Genomic DNA, 6,150 nt, shown 5'->3' with positions numbered 1-6,150 from the left:
GAAGGTTCGCTGGAACGCCAAGCGGGGACCTGAATTCACATGGAAACGCGAAGATCAGATGAAACAAAAGTACCCTCATCTCTTTCATGTTCACTAGTGTCCTTACTACTTTAAATTTCGGGACGAAATTCCCTCTAACGGGGGGATGATGTGACAACCCGATATTTCAACTCTTTGTAATGCCCTAATAGGTCAAGTATTGTAACCATTCTTAAGTTAATAAAAATTAACGTTGACAATAAAATGTCCAAAAAGTTTCTATTTAACCACCTACTATGTTTTATATCATTAAACCGGGATCGTACGTAAAAAGAATGCCCAAACCCGGCTTCGTATATTGAAATTAAGATTTTTCCAATTTTTGCTTAGCAACAAACAACTAAAAACTCGAATCGAAGATCGAGCGACTTTTGGCCGGAATGACCTAAACGAGAATCGAAGGTCTCGACAATGGTAATTCAGCGGTAAAAAGTCTGGTAAAAACCGACGTTAGATAAAGAAGTTATGAATTTTTAAAAAAAATCCTTAATCACGTCATTTTAATAAATAGATAATAAAAATAATTTCGGAATTTGCCGACGGAATCTAAACGAAAGTTGTAGATCTTAGTCTCACCTATGCGTGGATAAAAAGAACGTCGAAAACGGAGTTCGTTTGAAGGAGATATGAGTTTTTGAAGTTTGATAAATAATTTATATATATTTTTATTGAAAACTTCAGTATTATCCGAAGTCTGGGTCACGCAAGTACGCCCTGCGTACACGAGTACGCCCAGTGTACTCAAGGCCTTGGCCTCGGATCGTCCACGTTGCCCCTATGCGAGCCTACCCCCCGTTCCATCCGAAGTCCGAGGCAGTCGAGGACTCGGTCATGCATGACGTACGAGTACGCCCCGCGTACCGAGGCGGTTCTAGCCTTCTATAAATAGGATGCGAGGGTTCCCGGAAAAATTGCTCATTCTCTCTCACTTTTCTTACGTTTTGCCTCGTTTTCCATGTCCGCACTACCCCGAAGCCCTGGTCATTTTGTGCAAGTCCCGAAGGTCGATTTTACTCCTGAGATTCCCGAGAATGCCGAGAAAAATCCGTTTCCCAGAGACGAAACTCTGCCCGGTTTTCCATCTCGCTATCTTCAAACTTTCAAGTGAGTTCATACCCCTTAATTAACCCTTTTTAAATATTCTAAACACTTTCATATGCTTTCTAAGGGGGGGGGGGAATACAAGTAAAACACAGGACTACTATCGGGTGTTATATATAAATATTATTATACACTTTTATTAAGTAGAATCATATGTGATTTATAAACTTTATAGGGAACTCCAGTATACAAATTATATTACAATAGCATTCTATCTTTAACACTATAAATTATTGTAATGCATGTATAAACTAAACATTTTTCCTAGATTTAATGTATATGTGTCTATCTTAGTGTTTACAAAAATCTATGCTTTCATAACAAGTGATTCCTTTTCTAGATATTCTAAAACAAACGAGGCACATTTGTAGAAAACTATAATAGGTGTAGTTTTATGAGAATATTGCTAACTTTTACATACTAGAAACATGTTTTCCAAGAAATCACTTTCATATACAAGAGCAAACGAACATTTTAATACGTAAATCTGTTTTTATACTACGGTTTTGTGAGACAGTTACTTCACGTACGTTCGAGTACACATTTCAAGTCCTGTATTATATACCAGAATCCCTTGGAGGGGGAGCATGGTGTTTGTGTATAGATCTATACAGGCTTCACAACCCGCGCCCTGACTGTTAGCTACAGTCCACCGTTTGGGGTGACAAACGTCATAACATTCCAACGCCAGAAGAACGTTGTGTATAGGCATCGCAAGTCAATAGTATGGTTATAAAACTCACAGGAGGTATTAAAAATACATTGATTTACGAGGTTTTCAAACCTATTGGTTATTTGTACACTTACATACATTTTTGGAAACAAACTTTGGTCTTGAAGGAAGACTACATTTATACTAGTAGAAAATATAGGATTTTCTAAAAACAAACAAACAAGGATAAGACATTTCATTTCATACAAACATTGTCATTAAATACTTATGAAACTTACCAGCTTAAATGCTGATCTACTCTTTTAAAATTACTTATATGCCCCAGGGATTCAGTAACTACAGCTATCATTATGATTTTGATGAAGGGATGCTGTGGCGCCAGTTTAATCTCATATTTTGACATCGTATTTGTAATTGGTTTTGAACATGTAACTTTTGAAAAATGTAAACTTTCAATTATATATATGATGGTTCTATTGCTTTCTTTACTATGTATTCACTTGTTACGTTACCACATGAAGTCATCCGCCCCCAAACGTTTCTGCCGTTCAGGTTTGGGGGTGTGACACGGGTGATGTATTATAAGTGATTTGGGTGTTCAGTTCATGTTTTGGAGCCAAAGGGCATATTGGTAAAGTGGTAGTTCGAACTCTTTATGAATTTTGGATTTTTGTTCAGAAGGTTTTGAGGTAAGGATAAGTTGATGGATGAGTAGAGCTTTTCGCCACCTTTCTGTGGATATAAGGATCTTCGGAATCGGGCTTATAATGAAGAAGTTATGGCCTTCAGAAGTTTCATGGTTTTCAGGCTTAGCTGAGTACGCGGGGCGTACTAGTGAAGAAGACAGTGCGATGAGCGTACCTTGGAGTATGCTAGGCATACTGACCAGGATGGTCGCGAATGTTCTTTGGAGTACATTGGGCGTACCAAAATTATGGTGGGCGTACCCCAGTCAGATCAGAACGCTATTTTAGGGTCTTGGACCCTATTCAAGCTCCTTATCTCATAATCTAACCCTCATACCTTCAGCCTCCATCATTACGAACCCTAGAAATCGACCCTTAGCCCCTATTTCAGGGATTTTAGAGCTTCAAAGTGATTTTTGGTGTGTTTTGGTGGTAGAAGAGGAAGAAGGAACTTCTTGAAGAGTCATTATTTGACTTGGAGCTTTTGGATCTTTAACAACCGAAAAATCCAACCAATTTAAATTTTTCAAAAACAACCCGATTTCATTAAATTATTACAAAAAAAGGTTTTCAATACAAATCATTTAGAGTATTCCCAGAATCACATTGCTACAAAATCATGACGAGCGGTACGATCACGCCTTCGCCTTGCCACAGTCTCCTGAAGAACCTGAAAAAACATTAAACCACAACTGTAAGCCCGAAAGCTTAGTGAGATACCCCCAAAATACCGACCATATATACCATACACATAACATGCTATCTCATAACGAATCACAGAACAGCCATGCATATCGGATCTACTGTGGGACTGGTCCGCCTTGCAGGGCCTTCAGTCCACCTGGTCCACCCACCGTGTCTAATCATGTCCCTCGAGTCTGCAGTGTGGTTGGTCCGCCCGCACTAGGCCTCCAACTCACCTAGTCCACTCTCTGAGTCTACAGTATGACTGGTCCGCCCGCATCGGGCCTTCAGTCGGCCTGGTCCACTCTCTGAGCCTCGGCACGTCTGGTCCGCCCTCGTGGGGCCTACAGCCTATCCGGACCGCTCGCTGGGCCTTCGGAATAACCGGTCCGCCCTGGGTATCTTGGCCTACAGCACGAAGCAGGACCCGCCTCAACCCAACTCCAATCCAACCATCCATGTGCACATAAACAACAATCACATAACAATTCATATTCAGGCAACCGATCAAGCAGATCACATATCACAACATACTCTAACAGGATACCAACCTAAACGGTCACTAGCATAGCCTCACCCTACATACCAGGATACCGACCTTAACCAGGTCCCTAACGAATACCATCCTAACTACCAGGATGCAAACATATCAAAGCAATAACATAACAATAGATACCCGAATCTCAATCCGATAAAAGGGCCAGCCTTGGTGCCTTAGACCCTGTTGATATAGTGAGGATGACTCACCTTGAAACTGTTGGCTGAAAGGATAAGATCCCGCTGCTCCGAACTCTGACACGAACTCCTCCACTGAACACCAAAAATACTCAACTCAATATATACCCTTAATTACCAAAATACCCCTGTAAGACAACTGGTCAACCTTGGACAAGTAAAAGTCAACCCCTGACTAACTCTACTCGTCGAGTCAATCAGATGACTCGCCGAATCCCTATGCTCAGAACTTCCCTCAATTCGCGACCCAATTCGATGAGTCACCCCGAGACTCGCCGAGTCCAATAACTCTGAGTCCACTCGCACCCAACTTACCGAGTTATCCCTTGACTCACCGATTCTCGACTCAACCAGAAAATATTAGGACTCTTCGACAAGACTCGTCGAGTCCAAGAACAGACTCGCCGAGTCGAATGCTATCTTCAACCTACTCGCTGAGTTGTTCATTCAACTCGTCGAGTTCTAGCTCATCTTCAAGCAACTCGTCGAGTCCACCCATGTGACTCGCCGAGTACCACCGGTCTGAATCCATACAGAAGCATTCCAGGCCATGCAATTGATCCAAAACATAGATCTAGCCTCCTACAATCCATCCATCACATAAAGTGGCAAACTTTACGTGAATCCAAAGAGATCTAGGCCTTATTCACTTTAGAGCTAGGGTTTGGGACATGATAGCTTCACTAAGCACTCAAACACAGGGACTTTAATGCTCTCTAGGCCTTCCCCATCCCAGATCTGAGGTAGCAACCTCAAATCTAACCACCAAACTCTAAAACATACAAAGATAAGCTCCCCATAAACCCCAAAATGATGAATCCACATGAGTGATAGCCCAAGAACGAGATATTACCTCAAAAGAATGCCCCAACTACAATGAAACTCGAATCCAAGCAAAGCCCTTTGATCCAAGCCTCTTCTTCTTCAAGATTTCTTCAACAAACACCTCCCCAAGCTCCAAATGCACTCCAATCTTCCACAATCACGCTTTCTAGGGTTTCTGGACTTCAAGGGGGATCAAAGAGGCTGGGGAGAGGATATAATGTTCTTTAAATAGGGCTCATTCCCCGGATTTTGGGTTTTCTCCAATCAACACCTACTCGCCGAGTCCATCTTTGGACTCGCCGCATAGGCCACTTGACTCGCGACCAAAGTCGCGACCCTACTCGCCGAGTCCATCCATGGACTCGCCGAGTTGCCCTTCAAAATTTACAATTTTAATCCTTCAACTCTACTCTTGCTATTTCGGGATGTTACAATTCTCCCCCACTTAAATTAGGCTTCGTCCTCGAAGCCTACGACAACTCATCTCCAAAAATACTCCCACAACACGCCACTTGGCCTTAACCGGACCAGGTCCCTCAAGGCATACCCATCGAAACTCGAACTCACTTTCTCCTTCCTTGCGGTGTCCTGACCACCGTCTCAAACCGGGCACCAGCTTTACCCTCTGATAACCACACACAACAACTGAGTACCACCCATGATGCATCACTGCTCCAAATCACAACCATTACTCGACCCATATGAGCTATAAATAACTATGCACCACCCGATTCCCGATCCGAGTCCAACTCTATCCATTCCATGCTGACAGAAAGACACACTCTTCAGAGCAACTCCCATGAGTTCTCTTCTTGCAATCGCATGCACATGCCGAACTAGCTCTAGTACCCGCGGGTTAGGAAACCCATCACTCTGACGACCCTCAATACATCCCTCAGGATGAACCACTAATACACAAATCCTTTACCAAAATCAAGCTGGTAATCCAAAACCCCATATCTGCATCCCTTACGAGGCCCTTGACTTTACAGCCTCGGAAATCCCTTCTGCGACCCCAGTAGACATCCCCTCATGATGTCATCCCAAACCGCCGCCGCACACGCTGTTCAATGACCACCGTCGGACCACTCTGATCATAACTCTCCACTGCCGCTTTCACTTCCGTGAATTTGCACTCCCCTTCGGAATTACATTCCTCCCTTTTTCCTTACCAAGGAAAACCACTCGACCGCCTTGTCACCACGAAAAGTACTACGGTGCTCACCCAAAGCTACACTACCTCTTTATAGCGTAACCGCTATCCCATGCACCATACATACTCTGAATCCACCCGAGAAGACTCTCAAGTCCATGCACTACCTTCACTGATTACGATCAATATCCGGGGCCAGACCTTGCAACACTATCATATTACAACATACTCAATCCATTACCTCGCACCGATCT

The sequence above is a fragment of the Lactuca saligna genome, chromosome 8 (genome assembly GCF_052625555.1).
Source record: "Lactuca saligna cultivar CGN05327 chromosome 8, ASM5262555v1, whole genome shotgun sequence".
NCBI lineage: Eukaryota > Viridiplantae > Streptophyta > Magnoliopsida > Asterales > Asteraceae > Lactuca > Lactuca saligna.
This window is presented reverse-complemented; position numbering follows the sequence as displayed.